This window comes from Palaemon carinicauda, chromosome 24, assembly GCF_036898095.1.
Source record: "Palaemon carinicauda isolate YSFRI2023 chromosome 24, ASM3689809v2, whole genome shotgun sequence".
NCBI classification, from domain to species: Eukaryota; Metazoa; Arthropoda; class Malacostraca; order Decapoda; family Palaemonidae; genus Palaemon; species Palaemon carinicauda.
This window is the reverse complement of record NC_090748.1, coordinates 6924449-6949448: the sequence shown is the minus strand read 5'-3', so window position 1 is coordinate 6949448 and position 25000 is coordinate 6924449. Positions and strand designations below refer to the sequence as shown.

The following is a 25000-nucleotide window of genomic DNA, read 5'->3' as shown; positions in this document are numbered from 1 at the left end:
AATTTATACAAATATACTATGATGTATATATGTTATAAATTGTAATATTGTAAATGTGTTTTTCATAATCAAAGATAAAAAAAAAAAAATATGATTGTTACCCCGTACCGGTTGAGGTGGGCAAGGGGTATATTTTTTTGTCGGTGTGTGTCTGTTTGTTTGTTCTTTCTTTGTTAATAACTTTACGGGAAAGAAATTCTAGACCAATTTAACTTGAATTTTAAGGAGAGATGCACTATGATACGCAATAGACCCCTTATAAATTGAAACCTTGTAGGGTCAAAATCAAGGTCACGGTGACGAGAAAGGTAAATAAATAAAGAAAGAAATAGAAACTCAAGCCAAGTAAAATTGATCCTTATCGTCATTAATGACATACCATGACAGCATTCTAATTCCATTGGTTATGGATAAACCTGCAAATTCCCTTAGCAGAGTTACACAGCATACTTCTTCATTCAGTCAATAGTGAACCTCCTCAGCATTAAGACACAACCACACCGTGCATAATTTGTCTTCTTGCATTCACCCTCACGCTTCCTGGATCTCGAACAAGCTTCTTTTTTTTTCATAGAGGTTTCCACATCGTTTATCCAATAGTCATGATGTCGTCACCTTTCGTTGCTCAGCTTCTTAAACATCCGGGATATGGCAGTCTTCTTTTTTTTCGTTAGAGCCTATGAAATTAACTTTTGGTAATTATAACCGTAATTTCATTTTGCCACATCTCTTTATTTGTCTTTTATTATGGTCTTCTTTATCTTATTCAACAGAGCCCATGAAATTAACTTTTTGTAATCATATCTGTAATTTCATTTTGTCATTTTTCTTTATTTGTGCCGTTTCCAATGCTTTTAAATATGCTCTTAGACAGGTTTGCCATTCGTACGATAATCATCGTACATGTACGATTATTTGGGTCCGGTACGATGTACGATACATACCTTAGGTATATATATATATATATATATATATATATATATATATATATATATATATATATATATATATAATATATATATATATATATATATATATATATATATATATATATATATATATATATATATATATATATATTTTAAATGTGTGTTCATCAAAATACCTTGAAATAAGTTATTTATGTTACTCCTTAATAACCATTTTTGAAAGTGTGTACGATAATTTTGGATAAAAAAAAAAACGATAATTTTAAGGTTCATGTACGATAATCCAGTGAAAATAATCTGGTAACCCTGCTCTTAGATTATAAATCGAACAACGGGAATATTGTTAGCCAAAAGGTATGCAACATAAGCCTATATTTGTCTGGAAACAGACTATGTAGATAATATCATATGCAGCCTGCAAAGTGAATCCTAGCTAAACTCGGCATTCTATCATAAACATATTCCCAGATAGATATATAAAACTATTATCCTGAGGTGGCCTACTGGAAACGTCCCTGTCTAGCAATTGCCGGATAGGCGTTCGAGTCCCGCTCAAGCTCGATAGTTTCTTGTGGTGTCTGTAACCTCACCATCCTTGTGAGCTAAGAATAGAGGGTTTGGGGGAGCGTACAGGTTTACCTGCTGAATCATCGACAGCCATTGCCTGGCCCTCCCTGGTGTATGTATATATGGTCAATCTCTAGGGCAATGTCCTGCAAGTTAGAGGATCGTCACTGTCCCTTACCTCTGCTATTCATGAGCGGCCTTTAAACCTTTGAGTTGCCGGTGGCCTGATTGGTAAAGTCTCTGCCTGGTGTTTGCCAGTCGGGGGTTCGAGTCCCGCTCAGACTCGTTAGTGCCATTAGTGTCTGCAACCTTACCATCCTTGTGAGCTAAGGTTGGGGGAGCCTATAGGTCTATCTGATGAGTCATCAGTAGCCAGTGCCTGGCCCTCCCTGGTCCTAGCTTGGGTGGAGAGGAGGCTTGGGCGCTGATCATATAATATATGGTCAGTCTCTAGGGCATTGTCCTGACTGCTAGGGCAATGTCACTGTCCCTTGCCTCTGCCATTCAAGAGCGACCTTTAAACGGGTTCTTCATCATGCGCTACACTACGTGGTCGTATCTCAAGTCTAGAAGATCCTGCAGTGGAATTCTTTATATTAAGAGCAATCTTTTGAGATTAGGTTGACCTTGGTCATTGTAAGCACTTGTCTTTTGTAAGAAAGTTCGTCTGAACAATCTCTTTATCCTCTTCGCCACTGTCTTCGAGTGGGAAAATTCAAGATATTATTCCTACAGATTCAAAAGTCTAATATATAGGCTTTCGCTTGTTTGTTCCCTATTCTTGTTTCATGCTGTGGTTTTCAAGTTATGTGAAATGTCTTGAATTGTGTAAGTTTTTTTTAAAACTAGATTATCTATTTATTTCAACCGCATTTATGTTTACAGGCGTAACAACTTACTTACGTTCATGTCACGAGTTTGTTTTTTTATGAAATTTATATATGTAGATTATATAAGTGAGTGGCCGAGAGTGTTTGAGTGATAACTGCTCTCAGTTTTAAGTGAAAACGCAGGATTGATCCGGCAGATTTTACCAAAACGCAATTAGTTCTGTTTAACGTTTAAAACGCTTCTTCTTCTTCTTCTTTGTCTACATCTTTTCCCACTTCTATGTGGGGTTGATGTATCTGGTCAGCTTTCTCCATCTACCTCTGTCCCACACCTCATCACCGGTTAATCCCTGGAAGACTAAAAATTACTGTCAGATCTTTGTTCAGACAGCATCTATATCATTTAAAATGCTACGAAAAGACTAAAATGACCGCTAAATCATTGGCATTTGGCATTTGCATTGCAGGAATATGATGGTTGATACTTTTGGCAACAAAAATTTCGCACGCTAATTTTTTTTTTATTATTTAGTGACCTTTTTAGAACCACATAGTTTAAAGTATTGTACAGAGTCTTTCAGTGACTAATACAATCACCGGAGAACTAAAGAAAGTTGCAAATCTTCGGTAATGTAAAAGTAGATACCTAACGTTTCGATGTTGGAGATATGGAACAAAAATTACTTCAAGCTAGCATACTTTACGAACATATCCGTTCTTTATTACGACAGCGTGAAATTGAAAACATTGTTTTTCGGAGAAGAATATAACAGATTAGCACAATTTTGAATTCAATCCCATGAACTGCCAAAACAGGGAATGTCACAACAATCATTTTGTTTATAATTTTTACGTTATTATGGGGTCTCGGGGACTTGTGTCTGGAACAGCTAGAGAAAAAGAATACCTAACAGGAAATGAATTACAGGAGCCTGGCGAGCCCTTGAAGGAGGGACACATACGTGATAGTAACAAGACGACTCTGATAGCACTTCTGAAGCAGCATAATTTTCCTTTCGTTGATGCTGGCATTGCCAGCGACGAACCATCTGAACTTCTTAACATTCTCAAAACTGCCTTATCAGAAGCAGACGTATTGGTGACTACAGATGGTGTCTCAATGGGCAAGAAAAAAAGTAAAATGATGATTACTGAGAATCTGTATCTGCGTATGATTTTAGGTAAACGAATCAAAGGGGATAAAAGATGACAAATTTTGTAGGCTTTTGAGTGACCGAAGAAGAGAAGGCAAACAGATAATCATGTTGGAAAAAGTATTCTGAAGGGGGGCCTAAATAGTCGAATGATTGTAGAAGATGCTCATATGCACAATCTAAGCAAATCTATCTTTATAGCTTTTTAACTCCTCATAAATAAATCACGAATGATATTTGGCCCATAGCAACCGTGTTGGGGGTTGTCAGATAACTGACCCCATTGTGTCTTGGTGAAATAGAAAAATTACAGTAATAAGTGACGGTAGAAAAATGGTTGCAATTGTTACGGTCAGCTATATCAAAACGTAGATTATGTAAGATCTACTCCAATTTTTTATTCTCTTATTTATTAATTGAGCATAGAAAATAGCAAAACAGAAACAGAAAAATAGAATAGTAGCCAGAAAACATAACAGTAACTATATTCAAGGCTAATATTATTTACGATGTATTATAAGATTCATAAAATACTCACAGTTCACCCATCGATAACAATTTAAAAAAAAAAAAAAAAATAATAATAATAATACAGGCCTGAGATACTGGGTCTTTTGACTGGTTACAGCTCATTTTTCTTTTACCTACACATACACCAAATAGTCTGGACTATTCTTTCTGCATTCTCCTGTCCTCATACACCTGACAACCCTGAGATTACCAAACAATTCTTCTTCACTCAATGGGTTAACTACTACACTGTAATTGTTTAGTGACTACTTTCCTCTTGGTAAGGGTAGAAGAGACTCTTTAGCTGTGGTAAGCAGCTCTTCTAGGAGAAGGACGCTCCAAAATCAAACCATTGTTTTCTAGTCTTGGGTACTGCCATAGCCTCTGTACCATGGTCCCCCACTGTCTTTGGGGTAGAGTTTTCTTGCTTTAGGGTACACGTGGGCATACTATTCTATCTTATTCCTCTTTTTTTTTAAGGTTTTATAAGTCATCAGCAGCCATTGCCTGGCCCTTCCTGGTCATAGATTGGGTGGTGATCATATGGATGTATGGCCAGTGTCTAGGAATTATCCAGCTAAGTATTGTCACTGTCCTGGTTATACTCACTAACCATATTTGTTTTGGCTAATTATTTTCATGGCCGGATGCCTTTCCTGCCGCCAACCCTCCCCATTTACCCGGGAAAAGATGTAGATAAAGAAGAAGAAGAAGTATTGTCACTGTCCCTTGCCTCTGCCATTCATGAGCGACCTTTAAACCTTAATGGGAAAGAGCCAAGCCTTTTAAGATGCCTTAGCAACAAAGGGAATTCATCATACCTTAACTCAAGTGCAAGAGCTTTTGCCCACCTGAATTATCAGCAGGGGTTGAATTAAGGACTCCGAAAGCTTAATGAATTATGCATAGAATAGATGTAATAGAATCATGAATACAGGATGTGGTCAAAGTGAATAACTAATGAATTAGCATGTACCAACCGTTTGTCACACGATCGTACATAGTTCATTTTGTGTATATTTTATGCTTGTATCTTCGTTCTCCCCTCGCTCTAAAAAGAACCTGAATAAACATGCCTGTTTTTCTCACCGGTAACGGTGTTGATTTTGAACAGGAAATTTCCTGTTGCCTTGAGCTTTTGTATACAAAGGAGAGTGTTCTATAATAAACTCACTCAGTTGATTTCATCCTGTCTTTGAGTCACAACCTTTCTCTAGTCCGTCACAAGCATAAGTGATAGGAAGGTCCTTGTCTAGCACACTGATGTTAGATCCAATAACTTCAAGAAACAATGTTATTCGGTCATATACTGACCCCGGTTCCAATAGATCAAATGTGGAGCTCAAAAGCAAAATCAAAGGAAAGATTTATTTCAGTCTGTTCTAGAAACACAAACAGAAAAAACATAACACAATTTGGCAATTCGTGGTGTCATTTAAAACAATTGACGTGAACTTTACTTTTACGTTGCCAAAAAAAATACATATAAAAAAAAAATAATTTAATTCAGCTTAAAAAATACTGCATTCAGTTATTATATAAAACTCTCTCTCTCTCTCTCTCTCTCTCTCTCTCTCTCTCTCTCTCTCTCTCTCTCTCTCTCTCTCTCTCTGAAAATTATTATTTGCTTATTTCACTTCTTGTGCTTACCGTCTTTCTCAACCACCTGTTCTTTCTTTTGTGTTCTAATGTTTTCTTCGCTTATTTTGACAAATGTCTTTCTGAGCTCTCACATGGCCAAGCCAGTTTCTCTTTCAGAATAACGGTAGTAGCCAAGGTGGCCAATGACCTATATATCTCTGCCACACGCGCACGCACGCATACACACACACACATACTCATACATACGCACAAACATACATCCAACATTCCCCTGAACAAGGCCTTTGCTTGCACCCTATTAACATTAATTCGTTATATTTATGTTACCTAATAGTTTTATTTGCTCTTTTTGTTTATAATTTTCTAGTTTCCTTTTTGAGAAAGAAAAACAGAAAGATAATTTGATTAACTATGAATGGTTTTAATCGGTCGATTATTAAAGTTAGTATACAGGGAAAAGGTGGTTTTAAAGGCACCTTGTGAACGACGGAGACAAGGGGACAGTGACAATGCCCTAGGGGCCTAGAGACTGACCAGAGCCCAAGCCCCTCTCCACCCAAGCTATGACCAGGAAGATTCAAAGGTTTAAAGGCTGCTCATGAATGGCAGGGGCAAGGGACACTGACATTGCTCTATCGAGTAGACAATGCCCAAGAGACTGACCATATATACATATGATCAACGCCCGAGCCCCCTCTCCACCCAAGCTAGGACCAGGGAGGGCCAGACAATGGTTGCTGACGACTCAACGGGTATAGTAGACGTACAGGCTCCTCCATGCCCACCCCATCCTTATCTCACAGGGATGGTGAGGTTGCAGACACTACAAAAAACTATCGAGTTGAAGTGGGACTTGGAACCTCAGTTCGGCGGTTGCCAGACAGGGACGAGATGGCCACTTAGAATAAGAAAGGGTGAATGATATGCTAATGAAATCTGTATATAACTTAAAACTGTTAAAGAGAGAGAGAGAGAGAGAGAGAGAGAGAGAGAGAGAGAGAGAGAGAGAGAGAGAGAGAGAGAGAGAGAGAGAGAATGCGTTGAAGATTTGAGAAGTGCTGAATAGAAGGTTTGGAAGCGGTACATGAGAGGAAGGAGTTTAATATTTAGGCAGCTTGAGAGTGCGTGCAAGATAGAGAGCTTAAGGGTACTGTGAACTCGGGTACTATTTTAGCTTTTGCGACTATTGTTATTATTATTATTATTATTATTATTATTAATTGCTAAGCTACAACCCTAGTTGGAAAAGCAGAATGCAATAAGCCCAGGGGCTCCAACAGGGAAAATAGCCCAGTGAGGAAAGGAAACAAGGAAAAAATGAATATTTTAAGAATAATATTAAAATAAATATCTCCTATAGAAACTATAAAAACTTAAAACAAAAGATGAGGAAGAGAAATAAGATAGAATAGTGCGCCCGAGTGTATCCTCAAGCAAGTATTAAGCTTGCTGAACTAATCAATCTTGGATCTTTAAAGGAATTCACCCTGCCGTAGTTAAAAGTGTTAAAATGGAGTCTAAGTTATCATTAATTTTATTGCCTTCTTCGATGGGTATGTATTGACCCGTCTGTTTCGTCTATCTGTTTATTTGTTTATTTGTGAGAAACTTTACACAAAAACTATTATCATTATTTTTATTGTCTTCGCCAAAATCGAAGATTTTGCGATGGGTATGTATTGACCCGTTGTCTGTTTCGTCTATATGTTTATTTGTTTATTTGTGAGAAACTTTACACAAAAACTACTGTACCTATTTTGACCAAACTTGGTAGTCGCGTTGTGTATGACCCAAGGATGAATCTGTAACTTTCTGGATAAAGTACATCAAAGTACAAGTACAAGAATTATTTTAAAGATAATGTTAAATAAATGTCAAGTATTTCGCTAGTCTATATATTGTTTGTGAACATGAAGATTAAATACTTGTAATTTTCCAAATATGGTTCACTCCGATGATATAAGAGGTTGAATTCCAGTGTTATAAAGTTAGACGGAAATTAAGTTTTCCCTGCAAATATCAGGAATGTTTTCTTATATTCCTTGTTTTGATTTGTATTATGTTATTTACTTCAAATAACTTTTTCCTATAAATGAAATTACTAAAATGTGTTGATTTGTGAAAATAAAATCTATAGAAGGAATGTATTCAGACGTTTGTGTGAATATTTGAGTATAAAGGTTTAAAGGTCACTCATGAATGGCAGAGGCAAGGGACAGTGACATTGCCCTAGCAATCAGGACGAATGCCCTAGAGACTGACCATAATCAGCGCTCAAGCCTCCTCTCCATCCAAGCTAAGACCAGGGAGGGCCAGACAGTGGCTGCTGATGACTCAGCGGATAGACCTATAGGCTCCCCCAAACCCCTCAACCTTAGCTCCCAATGATAGTAAGGTTGCAGACACTAATGGCACTAACGAGTCTGAGCGGGACTCGAACCCCCGACTGGCAAACACCAGGAAGAGACGTTACCAATCGGGCCCACGCAACCCAGGAAGAGGAAGTATTTGACCCCGTCAGTGCAATAACAAAGCTCAGCTCATATAACTGTAAACATTTGATTAAAGGGACATACCAGGAGAGTTGCTGTGTTAGGATTTTGATTGGAAAAGTATGATAAAACAGCAAGGGTTTTGTTATGGGTAGAGAGAGCAGAGACCAAGTGTTTGCCACAAAAGGAAAAACAAAAGAAGGGTTTTGATTGGAAAAGTATGATAAAATAGCAAAGGTTTTGTTTTGTGTTGAGCGAGCAGAGACCAAGTGTTTGCCACGAAAAGAAAAACAAAAGTACGGGAAAAAGTTTATAGGGTTCAGTGGATCTAGGAAAAGCAATTGATATATACGATAAAGGTAACGTTGCTGAGAATGATATTATTATCATTATTACAATTATTGCTATTAAAAGCTAAACTACAACACTATAGTCAATTCTTTTTAGTGAGGCAGATTTGCACCGACTCGTAGGGGTGCCCTTTTAGCTTGGAAAAGTTTCCTGATCGCTGATTGGTTGGACAAGATGATTCTAACCAGTCAGCAAGCAGGAAACTTTTCCGAGCTAAAAGAGCACCCCTGAGAGTCGGTGCAAATGCCCCTCATTAAAAAAAATTGAGTATAGTTGGAAAAGCAAGATTTTACTAGTCCAAGGGCTCCAACAGGGAAAATAGCTAAGTGCAGAAATTAAATAGATAGATTACTATAGTCCATTTCTTTTAGCGATGCATATTTGCACCGACTCGCAGCGGTGCCCTTTTAGCTTGGAAAAGTTTCCGGATCGCTGAATGGTTGGACGAGATAATTCTAACCAATCAGCGATCACGAAACTTTTTCGAGCTAAAAGGGCACCGCTGCGAGTCGGTGCAAATATCCATCGCTAATAAAATAAAATTGTGAAATAAATCAGGATCAGTAACGAAGTTGAAATAAATCAATCATATATACAATGTAAACTATGAAAAAGGGACTTACCTGGACTACAGCAAAGCATTTGTAACAAATTTGGACTTCTGAAGTTCCACCGATTCAACTGCCTGATTAAGATCATTCCACAATCTGGTTACGCATGGAATTAAACTTTTAAAATACGCTGTAGTAATGCGCCTTGTGATGGAGAAGGCAAGACTTAAAATTAACTGTATACCGTGTATTACTTGCACGGTCAAAGGTCAAGGTCACAGTCAAGCAAAATGTCCAATTCACGTAATCAGCCATAAGTTTGGACATGGTTGTCACAGAGACTTCAAACTTTGTTTATTTTTGAGCGTATGAAAATCCATGCCAATTCATACATGATATGGTCGAAGGTCAAGGTCGAGTACATAGTCAAGGTCAAGGTCATGTCCATGATCAAGGTCAATGTCAAGCAAAAGGTCAAATTCCGGTCATCAACCATATGGCCACAATTTTAATCATAAAGTAACGAAACTTGCAGGGATTTTAAACTGTTATGTAAAGAACTGGAAATGATTAAATTTTGGAAGGTCAAATGTCAAGGTCACAAACGAGCAAAATGTCCATATCACATATTCAGCCATAAGTGTGGACATCGTTGTCACAGCGACTTCAAACTTGGTTCATATTTGAGTGTATGAAGATCCCCGCCAATTAATACATTTTAAGGTCAAAGGTCAAGGTCAAGGTCGAGCAAAAGGTCGAGAATTAAGCTCCCGCTGCGTAGGTCTGCGCTGAGGGCCACTCTAATTTATTCTGTTTTAGTTTATCTCCTGAACTCCCGTTGTTCTGCTGTCTGTGATTTGTGCTTAAATGCAGTGAATACCTACCAATTCTAAATTTTAGAATTCAGTGAGTACAAGCATCACAATATATGCTGGAATTCCCTTCACAAATGTGTTAAATCATTTCCTAATACAACCACCCAGGGGCTAGACGCACCGTCAAAAAGCCCCTGTCCGGAGAGAAGCTCCGGGCAATCTAAAGAAGAAGAATTTCCTAATAGTAAGTACCTTATGTTTGTTTCTTTACGCTTATGTCCGACGTTGACTCTGATAAACAAATGTTCCAGATAAAGCCCTTGGGCTTATAGCATCCTGCTTTTCCAACTACAGGTTGTAGTTTAGCTAGTAACAACAACAACAACAACAACAATAATAATAGTCGACTCGCCTGAACATTCCAGAGAGATCTGGAATGCATACTAATGTGTTTTGTCAATTGTCATTCATGACGAATCATTACACGGAGAGAAGATCCTGGTGCTAATTCTAATAGCCAGGCCTTCTCCATCATGAGGCTCAATACTACACAGTATTCTAGAAGTTTTATTCCAGCTGTTACCAAGTTGTGGAATAATCTTCCTAATCGGGTAAATCAGTAGAACTTCAAAAGTTCAAAGTAGGAGCAAATATTTTTATGTTGACCAGGCTGACATGAGTCTTTTTATTGTTTATATATGACATATCTGTTTTTGACATTGTTGATAGTTTATATAGGACATATCTGTTTTGACGCTGTTACTGTTTTTAGAATGATATATTGTTAATTTATTCTCATCATTTATTTATTTCCTTATTTCCTTTTCTCACTGGACTATTTTTCCCTATTGGAGCCCTTGGACTTATAGCATCTTGCTTTTCCAACTAGGGTTGTAGCTTGGCTAATAATAATAATAATAATAATAATAATAATAATAATAATAATAATAATAATAATAATAATAATAATAATAATAATAATGTGCGCAAGAAGAAGAGTAAGTACATTACTGAGTCACGTCAGTTATCCTTTGATCTGATTTATATTCCTCGGTGTTTTATTCTCATGCGATTCTTTGAATACTTGCGCTTAATCAAAGCAATAGCAAAGCTCTTTATAAATCCGTTTATCTTTATCCTTAGCTGATGTCGTATGAGGGTTATACGGATACCAGAGATTATTGGTGGGTGTAGGAAGCTAAAGAGAAAAATAAATAAAAACACTGGTTGTGGAATGAGTAAATAGAAGGTTCAATGATGTATAAAATACGATCATTTTGGGTACAGCTTTAAAAGAGGAGATAGTTCCTTGGAGAATAATTGAAGATAGATAGGGTAGTCAAGAATAGGGCAAATTATAAAAACAGAGGTAAGAATTATTAGAAATATAATAACTCGGGTAGAATAACAGGGAAGTAAATGCTAGGCGAAAGACTTATGAATAGATGGTTCTCAGACTAAAATATACAAATGGAGATCTACTTTTGTATGTTAGAGTTGACCGAGTTTCATGGAGAGAGTATTTTGAAGATTCGTTGAATGTAAAGGGTAGATGAGAGTTAGAGCTGAATAATTCCAGTGGTTGGCGTTAGCATGGGAAAGATTCTAGAAGTCACTGCCCAGGTAGAGGACACGATAGAGGTTTAAATGATAATAAGAAGACATCAAAGTTGCGGGTGTCACAGATGAGATGCCGATAGTGTGGCTGGCAGGGGTATGTAAGGAATGCCTGAGTAAGTACAAACAAGATTGGGTGACAAGGATAATTGTTACATTGCACAAAGGTAAAAGAGATGAAGGGGACTGTAAGATGAAGCCCATAAACATGAATTGGATTGAGAACGATGTCATAGTCCTCCGTACTTGACAACTATAGGAAATGTGGTCATGTTTATGCTGTTTCTAATTTTGTCTGCTGAAAAAATCGCCTCTCATCTTACGAGCAAGTCATGCTACGAATATCATCCAACAAATTAATAGTCTGATATCTCTCATGACTACAACAGCCTTCAGCAATCGCGGAAAAATATTATCAGGCATGTGGGAGCAAATCACGTTATTACTTATATTTTCTCATGTTTGCATCCTATCTTTTTTTATAATAAATGTGATTAAAATTACCATCAAAGTATGTAATTTAAAAACAAAGCCCTCAGAAGGATATTGGGAGTGAAATGGCAGGACATGATTAGAAATTAATCCATAAGAGAAATTACTGGAGTGTCATATGTGGATGAGATCATGGTGAGGGGTAGATGTAGAGGGTTTGGACATACTCTTCGCACTCCCCAAGAGAGATTAGTTCACCAAACATTTAATTGGGCCCCACAAGGCACTAGAAGAGTTGGAAGACCTAGGTCTACATAGCTGAGGAATATGAAGCGTGACGTGTAGATGATGAATGGAGAAGTATTGATTTAAAAGCTCAAGATAGAGACGACTGGCGAAATCTTACTGAGGCCCTTTACATCAGAAACTAGAGTAGGCCTACTTCTTTTCAGTACCTAAGTTTTCGTGTCTTTACTATTAGCAACGACTGGGAATTGCAGTTTCTGTATTTTGTATGTAATGTATTAATAACTTGTTCCATCCGAGGAATTGTAAAAAAGAAAAAAAAAACAGATGGGGAAGGTAAATTTTCATATATACACAAAACTGTCGTAGAACTCACAGGAAGCAGTATTACATAAGGTTAAAAATTGTAAGCTGAATCTGAGGTAAGATTTTACACGTAACCTCAGAGAGAGAGAGAGAGAGAGAGAGAGAGAGAGAGAGAGAGAGAGAGAGAGAGAGAGAGAGAGAGAGAGAGAGAGAGAGAAATTTTGTATCTCTTTAACATGTAGATATGCAAAATAGGCCTATGCATCATGCCACTCATTGCTTTTCGAAACTTTGTTCGTCCATATACTTTTTTAAAATCATAACTTTATATACAAAAGTCCCATATATTTTATTTACAAGATGAGGTCTGCCATGGACATTCGAAAAGAATGTCTTGCTGTAAATCTTTTTAATCTAAATTCCCTGTGCGCCATAGACCCTTTTCCCTAAAATGGCATTGGCCATCTTTAGAATTAATCTTTGTATCACGTGGCTTACCTTGTGGAGTTTTGGTTGTTTGTTACTGTGGTGAGTTGAGGTAAGATTGAATAAGAAGAGGGTCTTGCTACAACGTTTCCCATGAGGGTAGCAAATTTAAAACCGTGTACTTTAATTGAAAAGTATTACGTGTAGGTTACATATTAATAATTTTGCTAATCAAAAGTTTTATCATTTTAGAATTTCATAATTCTATTACCCTTTCCTACAAAGCAATGCAAGAAATTGAAAAACTCGAACATAAACATGGGTAAAATATTATTAAAATAACCCTCTCCTTATCACAAATTAGGAAAAATTATGCCGTTCAATACAATTATGTTCTATTTCAGAGTAAATCCTTACAAAATTAAATTTACATATCAGAAAACTCCCGTAAGAAATGTCGCAACAAAAAGCTGCCCTTTGAATGCAGTTATCAGATCATACATCGGGCTGCCATTGGTTGAAGGAAACGACGAGAGTGAAGGTTCCGATTATTGATTTCCACGAAAAAATTTCCCTTATCTGGTATTGACACTATTAATGTAAGTGAAAGGAAGAATCCTTAGCCTTATTTGAACCTGTTAAAATCTTATTTGATGTAGTAGAGCATTACAATTATTTTATTTATAGGATAATAGCTGAAACGTGACCGAAGTGAATTGACGCTGCTGTTTACAACTATTGTTTACAACTATCAGCTGATTCGCCAAGAATCTTGATATATTCTAATTAAATCAGGTCTTTGCGTCATCACTATTCTAATGAGCTATCCAGGTTGCTTTTAAGTTAAAGGTCTAATGCTGACCTGCTACTGCAGTGTATTAAATATTAAAATAGAGGTATTTATACCCGTAATATTACGAGAGCAGTATCTGGATGACCTAAGGGTAATACTGAACAGATGAAGGTCAACATGACATACCACATATAGTAGAGAACAAAAAACACAGTAAAAAAACGAAGACAAAAACACAAAAGACAATGTAATATCATTGTTCTGCTGCAATGTGTTTTAAAAGGAAGGGAATTAAGCATATATCTGACTACCTTCCTTATGTTCATTTGAAGATATGCCAAAGATTTAGCATTTCTTTGATTTGTTATATGAACATCAATTTTATTATAATTCAGGTCAGGACAACATTTTCTAATAGATAAAAACATGTTTTTCCTGTAGGAGAACGGTTGAATTGTCCCTGAAATAAAGGTCAAATTTGGAAGAAACACATTATTTACTACAGGAAAAACTATTTTCCATTAGAAAATGTTGCCTTGACAGGAAATATAATTTTACCATAAACATCCTATGTAGAATGTTGAGAAATACTTTGAAGAGCCATATTGAAACACCTTGACCTTGGAGTCTTTTTACCACTGGAGGATACTGGGGGGATACTCGAGGGGCAGGAGAAGGTTAAAACCTGGGTAAGGTGCTCGCATAACCTCTCATTGAGTGCAGTCTAGTTTAGTGTACCATAGTGACGACATCAAACAGTGAAAGATCTTTTTCTGTTCTTGTAAGAATGATGCTGCTGATTTAGCTAGGAGTGATTTGGTTTTCATGATACTCATTTGGTATGTAATTGTTTTGATTATTTAATTTTACTAGTTTGGTGCTCATAATTACCTAGATATTTTTTAGCTTGGTAAACTTGTTTAATTTACTTGATCATATGCTCTATATAAAGTGGAAAATCGTTTCCATTATAAATAGTGTAATGGCTAATATCTAATGTAGGTTAGGCTCAAATAGGCCTAGATAAAAAATGGTAGGTTTGAAGTCAAATCTATTTCAAAAGGAAAGTCTTTGACCTAAATTCTGTTGTGCCGTGCTACATACTAGGCCTAGTACTCAAAGGTTTGCTATTATAAGTAGAATTAGCTAGCTTTACGAGTCTTTGAATTTTAGCTATATTATTATTATTATTATTATTATTATTATTATTATTACTTGCTAAGCTACAACCCTAGTTGGAAAAGCAGGATGCTATAAGCCCAGGAGATCCAACAGGGAAAATATCCAACTGAGGAAAGGAAAGAAGGGAAAATAAAATATTTTAAGAACAGTACAGTAACAACATTAAATTTAATAATTCCAATATAATCTAAAAACTTTAACAAAACAAGAGGAAGAAAAATAAGATAGAATAGTGTGCCCGAGTGTACCCTCAAGCAAGAGAACTCTAACCCTAGAGAGTGGAAGACCAGGGTACAGAGGCTGTGGCGCTACCCAAGACTAGAGAACAATGGTTTGGTTTTGGAGAGTCCTTCTCCTAGAAGAGCTGCTACTGTACTTGAATTACAAGCTGTAATTATTCAGTGCCTTATTGTCATTACAGCAAATTTGTGTTATATAATTCAGGTCTCAGATCAGATAGACATGAAACGTTTTGATGACTGGATTTGATTCATTGTGAATTTAAGAAATACAAAAGTTAGATACCAGGTTTATGAACATGATTAGTGGCCTTTTCTTAATTGTATATTGTATTGGTTGCTAGAGGTAAAAAAAAAATGTACTGTACTGTATTGATGTTTGTACAGGAAATAGTGTTTTCACTTTGTGTGCATGTTATTTATGCTGGCTACAGAATCGTGTATGGTAAAATTTTAAATTTTGTTTCATCTACAGTTACGTAGTTTTGGGTGAAACCTTTGTAATTATTCTAATCTATTTTTCACTGGTATTTTACATACTGTATCTTCTTACCATATTTTTTTTTTCAATTCTAACTATTGATTTTTTTTTGCCAATGATAGATGATGGTGTTCTATAAATTACGTATTCCGTTGGGGGGTGAATGTGAAAGGCATTTATTGGTACAAGAAAACTGGTAATTATTTCTAGTTGCGAAGTGTACAACTTTCATTCATAGTTACTGCTATGGGGGTTTACTGTAGGTTATACATAAAGTTAAATATTGATTTATTTCAAGTTCCTAAATGCCAATGACATAAGTTGCAACGCATTATTTATAAATCATGTTTGTTCCGACACAGAGACTTACCTTGAAACACTTTATAGGAGATTACTGGTAACTCCTCTCCGACGACCAGATTTTTACGTAGTTTCCCCCTACTTCCATGTTCTATACTGTCCTGAATAACGGGAAATAACATGACCTGGGGGCATTGCCCAGGCAGGTCGCCCGTCTTTGAGAAGCTCTCCCCAGTAAGTTTTCTGGTCGGTTCGTGAACACACGTGCTTCACGAAGCTCCTCATACTCCGTGCGATTCCCTTTGTGTTTGGTTCCACGTGCTTCCCACGTGATCGGGATCTCTTAGTGTGTGTTTAGTGCTTTCACTACGTGCTTTTGATTTCGCTCCCTTGTGCTTTCCTAGTGTTTTAGTGCTTTTCCTTTGTGGCTTGCTTGTGTCTACGGCCCTTTGTGTTGCGTTATGGAACACGTTCGCCGTTGTCCTGGGCCTAGAGCTGGTAGATCATGCGGGGCTTTTCTGTCTAAGCCCGAGGTTGACCCGCATACGTTGTGTACCTCGTGTAGGGGTAGAGCTTGTTCGCCGTCGGATAAGTGTTCCGAATGTGCCGATTGGCCCGAGGTCCAGTGGATAAAATTCCGTACCAAAAAGAAGAAGGCATCGAAGAAGTCCCCTAGGAAGACTAGCGTTTCTTCCCCTGCGACTTCAGCAGGAGAAGGGTCAGGTAGGGTACATCCGCCTTCCCCTACCCAAAGTAAGGGGCGAGGTAAGTCCAAGGAGAACATGCAGTTGGCTCCTCTTTCCCAAGAGAGGGAATTTGTGGGCTGTCCTTCGTTGGCCAAGGCAAGTCAGGCGGCCGTAAGTGAGTGTAGTGGGGGTCCGGGGGACGTGGCTCTCTCTCATAAGGGCCACGTCTCGTCGAGGGACCCCATGTGGTCTAATAGTGTCCCTTTTTCTTCGTCAGGTTCCTGGGTGGAAGTTCCAGGGTCATCAGCGACGAGTGGTGGCGTCGGCAGAGAGGAGTCCCCGCAAGAAGATCCATTGGCTTGGGACGTGCCGAGGACTCCGATGAGGTCCCCACTGGACATGGAGGAAGGCCTTGGCGGGGCCTTCCCCGGTTTGGCGGGCCCGTCGGGATGGTTGCCGCCGAAGACTTCACTACAGGAGAGTCTCCCCATTCCTTCTCCGTCAGGGGTACGGCGTAGCCCCAAGAAAACGCAGTCACGTGCTAGGTCACGATACGGAGGTCAGTCTTTCTCGTCAGGACGTGACTCTTCGGATTCGTCAAGCAGTGAACGGAGGAGACGACAGAGGAGGAAACGAGATCGGTCGGTGCGGAGGAACTCCCCTTTGCGGTCTCCCACAAGATCTCGGGACAGGGTGAGTCCCCGTTCCCCTCCTCCCAAAAGCAGGAGAACAACTCCCCCAGTAGGGACGTGGAAACGAGGTCGGTCTGTGCGGAGGAACTCCCCTTCGCGGTCTCCCACAGGATCTCGGGACAGGATGAGTCCCCGTTCCCCTACATCCAAAAGCAGGAGAACAACCCCCCCAGTAGGGACGCGGAAACGAGGTCGGTCTGTGCGGAGGAACTCCCCTTCGCGGTCTCCCACAGGATCTCGGGACAGGATGAGGCCCCGTTCCCCTACACCCAAAAGCAGGAGACCAGTCTCTCCGAAAGGGACGTGGGTGTTTGTCCCAGAGAACAATTTTAAAGTCTGTTCCAAACCTATTGGTTCGACACATGAGCGGGCAGGAGACAGTCCCCCTAGAAGGACTTCCACGTGCCGCGTCAGGGAGTCACCAGATGAGCGAAGGGCTACATCTTGCAGGCCTAAGACCCGTCCTGGAGACGTTTATCCCGCCCAGCGTAGGGGGCCGTCGTCTAGGCCGGGCAGCCTCGACAGGTCTCCCCATCGAGACCCCAGAAGGGGAAGGACACCTCCGTCGATCTATCTCACGGAGGACACCGTTTCACCGAAAAAGGCCACGAAGAGGAGAGGTACAGCGGACGTCGAAGATAAAGGGAACCGTGGACCCCGCCATCACGGCAGAGACCGAGATCACGATTCGCCCCGTCGGTCGGAAGGAGGGGAGGGCGAGTCGGCGGTGACGGAGGACTCAGCGTACAGGAGAGTCCTTGCCTTAATTAGGGGTTATAACAACCTTATAGAACCCGCCACTCAAGAGGAAGAACCCTGGACTTCAGGCCTGAACAAGTTCATAGCGGTCCCCGCCCAGAAAAAGTCCTCTCTCTCTCTCCCTGAGGCCAGTAACGTGGGGATTGGAAAGACTCACATTGATAAGGTCATATCCCGTAATAGCGACTCCTGCAGGGCTCACAGCTCAGCAAAGCTCCTACAGGGTTTGAAGTCGCAGTCGAAATACTACTCTTTAGAAAATAGGCCGACCGGTGCGTGCAAGACCGAGGAAACCATAGACACCCTGTGCCAGGGCATCTCCGACGGGAGGGCATCGGCAGCATCTACCTTCTTCTCCCCTTCCGAGTCGGCAATGATGGAGGAGATGTCCAAGGACTTAGTTAATGTGGCCTCCTGGCTGGATTGGTGGGCCACCACCCTAGTAGGCACCCAGATTCCTACAGACTCCATGGAACCTGCAAAACGGGAGGCTCTGAATGAGTTGCTGGGGTCAGGTAGCCGCGCCCTTAAATTCCTGACCTTTCAGTCTTTGGCTCTCTCCGCAAATTGGATTCTCCGGAGAAGAGACGCCCTAGTCAAGAACCTTCCCATTAAGATTCCTGACAGGGAAGCTAAAGCCTTGAAGACCTGCTCCGTCTGGGGGGAGCAGCTTATTCCGACGAAGAAGGCGGAAGAGGTCGTGGAGAAGTTGGCCAAAAAGAGGGAGCTACCTACCCTGAAGCCACAGGCGGCACGCCGCCCCATCTTCAGGAGGCCAGTGACAGAAGCACCCATGGCCGCGCGTACCACACCAACTCAAGGAAGGAGGGAACCCTCGTCAGGACAGTGGTCTTCCTCTGTGGTTCCCCCCCGAAGAGGTTCATCTTCTAACCCCCCAACGTATAGGTCTTCTTTCTACTCCTCCAGGAGGGGGAGAACAGGCCGTTCTTCCCGTAGGAGATAAGATGGGAGGCCCCCCTCCCCTGCCCAAGCCTCAGGTAGGGGGATGCCTCAGACTCACTTGGCAAGCATGGAAGCTCCACGGAGCAGATCCGTGGACAGTTACAGTACTAAAGGAGGGCTACAGGATCCCCTTCATGGAAGAGACACCCCCCCTAGTTCCAGCAACGCAGGCAGACTGGTTGGTGCCCAAGGACCTGGCGAAGAGGGCAGCGTTGGACGAAGAAGTCAAGACGTTGTTGCAGAAGGGAGCTTTAGAAACAGTGACATTCCCGGGTCCGGGGTTCTACAGCCGCCTGTTCCTAGTGGAAAAAGCGACAGGAGGGTGGAGACCTGTAATAGACCTGTCAGCCCTCAACAGGTTTCTCAGGAAGGTGACCTTCAAAATGGACACTCCAAGAACGGTCATGGCGTCCTTGAGAGAGGGCGACTTTATGATTTCTATAGACCTCAAGGACGCCTACTTCAAAGTGCCCATTCATCCGTCGAGCAGGAAGTTTCTCCGGGTCAAGTGGGGTACCCAGGTGTTACAATTCAAGGCCCTATGCTTCGGTCTTTCAACAGCCCCCCAGGTATTCACGAGGGTCTTTACGACGGTCTCCATATGGGCCCACGAACGGGGCATTCGACTCATCAGGTACCTGGACGACTGGTTACTCCTTTCATCCTCAAAGGAAGACTTGAAACAACAGGGCGAAGATCTTCTTCAATTGTGCAAGACCCTGGGCATCGTGGTCAACTTGGAGAAATCACAGCTAACCCCATCCAACAGGAGGACGTACCTTGGAATGGTCCTGGATTCGTTACAGGTCAAGGCATTCCCAACCACGGAAAGGCTGGACAACCTGGATCGAGTGCTCCGGCCCTTCCTTCTGGGTCGCCCCAGAAGAGCGCAGGATTGGCAAAGGTTGGTAGGGCACCTGGTGTCCCTAGAGAAGCTGGTACCTCACGGGAGACAGAACTTAAGGGTGGTTCAATGGAACCTGAAAGAACATTGGAACCAGAAAAGTTCCCCGGACATTGTGGTCCCTCTCCTTCAGGAGTCCAGGAAGGCCTTGGAATGGTGGCAGGATCGGTCGAACACCCTAAGGGGGATGCCACTGTCCTCCCAACCTCCGGAGGTTCTTCTCTTCACGGACGCATCGAAGGACGGGTGGGGAGCCCATCTCCGGGAAAAGACAGCAAAGGGGGCGTGGTCAGAGGGGGAGAAATCCCTACACATAAATATCCTGGAAATGAGAGCGGTCCAAGAAGCCTGCAACCACTTCGAGGAGGACATGAGAGGGCATTCGGTGGCCCTAATGTCAGACAATGCAACGGTGGTGGCTTACGTGAAAAAGGAGGGGGGTCTGAGATCAAAAGAGTTGTGCGAACTAGCCCTTCAAATCCTAAAATGGGCGGAACAGAAGGACGTCATCCTGACGGCAAGGTTCATTCCAGGGAAGAACAACGTCCTAGCAGACGGCCTCAGCAGAGTGGGGCAAGTGGTAGCAACAGAATGGTCCCTACACCCACAAGTGGCAAGCTACATTATACAGATGTGGGGATCTCCGGTAATGGATCTGTTTGCAACAAGGTTGAACGCGCAACTCCCCGTATTTTGTTCTCCCGTCCCAGATCCGAAGGCGGCAATGGAAGACGCCTTTCAGCACAAGTGGGACGGACTGGACGTGTACGCCTTTCCCCCCTTCTCCCTGATAAGGCAGGTCCTCAACAGAGTAAGAGCAGCAACCAACCTAAGGATGACTTTGGTAGCGCCTTGGTGGCCGGAGAGAGAATGGTTCGCGGACCTAAGGAACCTCACCGTCCTACCTCCTTGGCCTCTACCCGGCAGGTCAGACCTATTAAAACAACCTCACTTTCAGCGGTTTCACAGAAACCCGCAAGCCCTTCGTCTTCACGCCTGGAGATTATCCAGCGGCTCCTGAAGAAGCAAGGGTACTCCGGCAAGACAGCCAGGAGGATGTCGCTATACCTGAGGAAATCATCCACAGCCGTCTACCAGTCTAAGTGGGCGGTATTCGTGAAGTGGTGCAGGGACAAGAAGTTAGAGCCCTTGGAAGCGTCAGTGCCCGTGATAGCCGACTTCATGGTTTATCTCAGGGACAAGTTAGACATGTCAGTTCCAGCGATCAAGAGAGTTCGGGCGGCCCTGGGTCAAGTCTTTCTTCTCAAGGGCATAGATCTCGGCTCCTCCAGGCATATCTCCATGCTTATCAGAGCGTTCGAACAATCATGCCCCCCTTCCGCCCCTAGAATCCCGAGTTGGGACTTGGCGCGAGTCCTAGATATGTTACGGAAACCACCATTCGAGCCCTTAAAGGACATTGATGACAAGAATCTCACGCTCAAGGCGGTCTTCTTGCTAGCATTAGCCTCGGCTAAGAGGGTGGGCGAGCTACACGGACTGTCATTCGAGGTGAAACACACTAGGGGATGGAAGGAAGTAACCTTTAAGTTTGTCACATCCTTCGTCGCCAAGACTCAGAACCCCTCGGTGTGGGATCCGAGGTTTGAGCGTTTTTCGATTCCGGCAATCCCGAATAAAGGAAACCCGGAGGACCTAAAATTATGCCCGGTCAGGACTATTAGGAAATACCTTAAGAGAACGGCAAACCTCCGCCCGTCTATCAAGAATCTCTTCGTCTCATGGGGAAAAATAAAGAAAAACATATCCAAAAATACGGTTTCGTTCTGGCTCAGGAAAGTGATCACGCAAGCCTACTTAAAACAAGGTCTTCCTACACCGGGGAAACCCAGAGCTCACGATGTTCGGGGCATTAGCACCTCTCTAACGTTCGAAAAGAACATGTCAGTAGCGCAGGTTCTTCGAGCGGGAACTTGGTCCAACCAGTCGACCTTCACCGCACATTATCTCAAGGACTGTACGAGAAAGTCTCTGGACGGGTTTTCTATCGGGCCGGTCATCTCAGCCCTGCATTCGGTTTGACGGCTCAAGCCCCAGGCTCAATCGCGAAACATAAAGTATCTAGACACAAGGAGCCGAGTTCTATTTTCCCCCCTTTTCTATCTTTCTCGCACCGTCAGTCGTCATCAAGAAATATCGCTCATTACACAAGACGAAAATTCGCCATATCAAGCACAACGAAGATATTGCAGAAGGGTAAGTGTTATATCACACTTAATGAGTCTTTGTTCCGTAACCGAAATACAAACCACGCTATTTACAAAGGGTATTACTTTTAGCGTAGCTGAAATGGCGAGCCATTAGAATTTAACGAGGGTGTATTACCCCCGCGCTAGTTAGCGGGGGGGTAGGGGAGTGGTAGCTAGCTACCCCTCCTCCCCCTCACACACAGGTGAATACCCACTTTCACTTTTGGCTCGGACTGTGACAGACGTCTCTGTCTTGGTCCTCGCTTGGCAGCCATTGTCTGTTTTGTCTTTACTTAATCGCTTACTTTTCTTTTACTCAATATATATGTAAACATGTTTTCATGTTTGTATATATATTTGAGTATAGAAATAAGTAAGTTTCCTTTTCAGATGTGTGTGTGTAGTGTACGATATCTACGTGGAGGCCTCGGCAGTTAGGCCACCACGGCCTATTTTTATGGGTTGCGATCGAGTTTGACTTCGGTCTTTCTCTCTCTCTCTCTCTTGAGGTCGTTCACCCTTTTACTATGTTTTACTACGCCCTTGTAGCTTCCTTCCCGTGTGGGTGGGGTTGCTACGCCGTACATTTTGTCTCAATTAGTTTATGAATCTAATTGTAGTTGTTAATTTTTCAGCTTGTAGAACGATTCCTTTCGGGGTTTTCGTTTTTTTCTTTAGTGTTCATTCATTTTTAAATTACATAATTACATAGTTACATAATTATAATTGTTATAATTCTGTTTTGGTTACAGCTCTCCTTCCGCGAGTGTAAGTGGTTGTGAGGGCACGTGCCTATTGTGTAATTCTTGTTCCTTTTCCTCGGGATTCCTCTTCGGAGCCTTCCCGGGGGAATGAATGTGTACTAATATTATTTGTTTTATTTTTTACAGTTACCGATCTAGTTCGTTTCTGTAATATAGCAACGGTGTGAGCTGTCTGGTTGAGTCCTGGGGATTCGGCTGTTGCTGCCTCCCCCTTGTATTGTCGTCAGGGGCGTGTCTCCTTCTACTGGTAGTACTCCCGTGTCGACGGACAGCTCTCCAGTTCATTTTAGAACAGTCAGGAGGCTTGCCTCCTTGGGCGGATAACTTTCCTTCCGAGGGAAGTTTTTTTCCTGTCCAGGCTTGAGCTTTTCCTCTTTTGGGGGGTTCTTCTCTTGCCTTTTTTTTTCGTGCGACTATGCTCTTGGTGCTGAGCGGTCGCACCTGCAGTTTCGCTCAAGGGGCTGGGCAACTGCAGGAGCTCCTCTTCGGAGGATTGCCCCTTTTAGGTCACTGGCTGACCAGTCTCTTCCACGAAGTGTTTCTCTTTCGTTCGCGAGAGAGTACACTCATAGAGACTCCTCTTCGGAGGTTTCTTCTGTTGCTGTTGCTGTTGGCCTCCCTCGCCGTAAGGCCCTCCGTCCGCCTCGTCGTAAGGGCCTCTCATCTCCCTATAAGGGTGTTTGAGGCGCCTTTTTGAATCTCCGTTTGCAGCCTACAACTTCTTTTTCTCGATCTTCCGTCTTGGTGCAGATGGACAGCAGTCTAATCTCGTCTTCCGACGGGCAACGGTCTTCCCGACGGACAACGGTCTTCCCGACGGACAGCGGTCTTCCGACGGACATCAGTCTCCCGGCGGACAACGATCCCTTCGGGGCAAAGGGTTGCCCCCACGGGGGTTCTTCCCTTGCGTGTCAGGGTTTCCCTGCGCGCCCTTCTGTTCGTCAGCGCTCTCCTGTTCGTCAGCGCTTTCAGATGATCTTCCCTGCAGTTCCTGTTACGTGCCCTGTGCGCCCACGTTCGCCCTCGCGATCTAGAACTTAGGTTCAGGTCGGGGTCAAGGACTCTTCTTCTTTGCGCGGGCTTCCACGCGTAGCCTTCTGCTCGTCAGCGATCATCAGCTCGTCAGCGATCATCAGCTCGTCAGCGATCATCAGCTCGTCAGCGATCATCAGCTCGTCAGCGATCGTCAGCTCGTCAGCGATCATCAGCTCGCCAGCGATCTCCGGATCGCCCACGTGTGTTACAGCTGGCACGCCAACGTTCTCCAACACTTCTGAAGGAACATGGTTCGCCAGCTACTAGCTCAACTGCGGATGCTGATCGCCATCGCGCGACCCTCAACTGCAGATGCTGATCGCCATCGCGCGACCCTCAACTGCGGATGCTGATCGCCATCGCGCGACCCTCAACTGCGGATGCTGATCGCCATCGCGCGACCCTCAACTGCGGATGCTGATCGCCATCGCGCGACCCTCAACTGCGGATGCTGATCGCCATCGCGCGACCCTCAACTGCGGATGCTGATCGCCATCGCGCGACCCTCAACTGCGGATGCTGATCGCCATCGCGCGACCCTCAACTGCGGATGCTGATCGCCATCGCGCGACCCTCAACTGCGGATGCTGATCGCCATCGCGCGACCCTCAACTGCGGATGCTGATCGCCATCGCACAACCCTGAACGATTGCCCGCTTCGCATGCTGCTCCTCATCGCACAACCCTGAACGATCGCCCTCTTGCGGATGCTGATCACCATCGCACCCTTTCACGCGATCATTCACCTGCGCATGCTGCTCGCCATCGCACAACCCTGAACGATTGCCCGCTTCGCATGCTGCTCCTCATCGCACAACCCTGAACGATCGCCCTCTTGCGGATGCTGATCACCATCGCACCCTTTCACGCGATCATTCACCTGCGCATGCTGCTCGCCATCGCACAACCCTGAACGATTGCCCGCTTCGCATGCTGCTCCTCATCGCACAACCCTGAACGATCGCCCTCTTGCGGATGCTGATCACCATCGCACCCTTTCACGCGATCATTCACCTGCGCATGCTGCTCGCCATCGCACAACCCTGAACGATTGCCCGCTTCGCATGCTGCTCCTCATCGCACAACCCTGAACGATCGCCCTCTTGCGGATGCTGATCACCATCGCACCCTATCACGCGATCATTCACCTACACATGCATGCTC

The 25000-nt window shown here is 42.8% G+C and overlaps 1 protein-coding gene across 1 annotated transcript in view; it reads left to right on the top strand.

Moving 5' to 3' along the window:
- Positions 1 to 14437: 14437 nt before the first annotated feature.
- Positions 14438 to 25000, top strand: part of LOC137618059 (sodium/hydrogen exchanger 9B2-like) — a 161445-nt gene continuing 150882 nt past the window's right edge. The window contains exon 1 of the mRNA XM_068348024.1: positions 14438 to 14460. The gene's annotated coding sequence lies outside the window, so the exon portion shown is untranslated. The remainder of the gene's footprint in view (positions 14461 to 25000) is intronic.